Consider the following 1,327-nt stretch of genomic DNA (forward strand, 5'->3'; position numbering starts at 1 on the left):
ACGCGCGTCCTTCGCCTTCCCCCTTCTCCACCCTTGGGTCGACTGCGCCCGCCTCCCCATCGCCTCCCGGTCGCCGCCCCACTGCGCTGCGCAGGCCGAAGCCGCAGCTCTCCACCACCACCCACCACCTTAGCAACCCGGGGTCTGGGCTGTCCTGAGAGGCACAAGCTTCCGAATCCATGGGAACAGAGACGGCCACTTCCTTGTCTAGGAGAGGAAGAAAGGAAGTAGGGAAGAGACATGGAAGAAGCATTTTTATGATCTCCACTGCCATGACTGGGAATAGAAACGGGAGGGAGGGTTCATCAAACCCTGTGAGGTTAAGAATTCTTTTCCTACAGCTCATTAAGAAGGGGTGGCCAGGGATCGATATTTACCGGATACTTCTGTACCAGCCACTGTCCTAGGTGCTTTTCCTATGTTCCCACATTTACCCTTCCTAACCATGTGAGGTAGGTATTAATCCCATTTAACAGATGAGCAAACAAAGCCTGAACTGGGACCCTCAAAATATTTCCTTTATAACAGTCCATCATATCTTTTCTCTTTTTTTCTCACAGATAGTTACCTTGCCTTATAGGAGACAGACTATCATACTCCCAAGCTGAGAAGTATGGTTGAAGTAACTGTTTGATATACATGAGATCTAAAATGTTCACAGTGGAATCCATGCCCCACAAAGGAAAAGCTAAATACAACTGTATTTACTTTGTAACATCAAAGATCACTGTTACCGCATGGCACAGGGAGATCAGCTAGGTGGTTTGTGACCACCTAGAGGGGTGGGATGGGGAGGGTGGGAGGGAGGGAGGGAGGCGCAAGAGGGAAGAGGTATGGGAACATATGTATATGTATAACTGATTCACTTTGTTGTAAAGCAGAAACTAACACACCATTGTAAAGCAATTATACTCCAATAAAGATGTTAAAAAAAAAAGATCACTGTTATCAAGATAATCCTAGAAACAAAACGCTATCTCAGTTTGGTCTGTACCTTTCTAGTCTAAGTTGTCTGGACAATTACTTCACCATCCTCTTTTTCTTCCAAACTAAGGATCAGGGTGTGGCTTGCCATGAGTCATCTAGTAACATATAGATCCCTGAAAAAAACCAAAGGCACTGAAACAGACCTGTTTGACAGACAGCAAAAGTCTGAAGGTAATGCAGTCAGCCTGAAGGCTCACCCACTCTATATTCTTAGGCTTGGCTATAAGAGTAAATTTAGAGAGGGAGAGGGCTGACCTGACCTGAGAATACTGTCAGCCCTCCTCTGGAGCTATGGAGGAAGACAGGATGGAAATACACACTTCCCTGATGTTCAAAATTG

The sequence above is a fragment of the Hyperoodon ampullatus genome (genome assembly GCF_949752795.1).
Source record: "Hyperoodon ampullatus genome assembly, chromosome: 15".
Classification (NCBI taxonomy): domain Eukaryota; kingdom Metazoa; phylum Chordata; class Mammalia; order Artiodactyla; family Ziphiidae; genus Hyperoodon; species Hyperoodon ampullatus.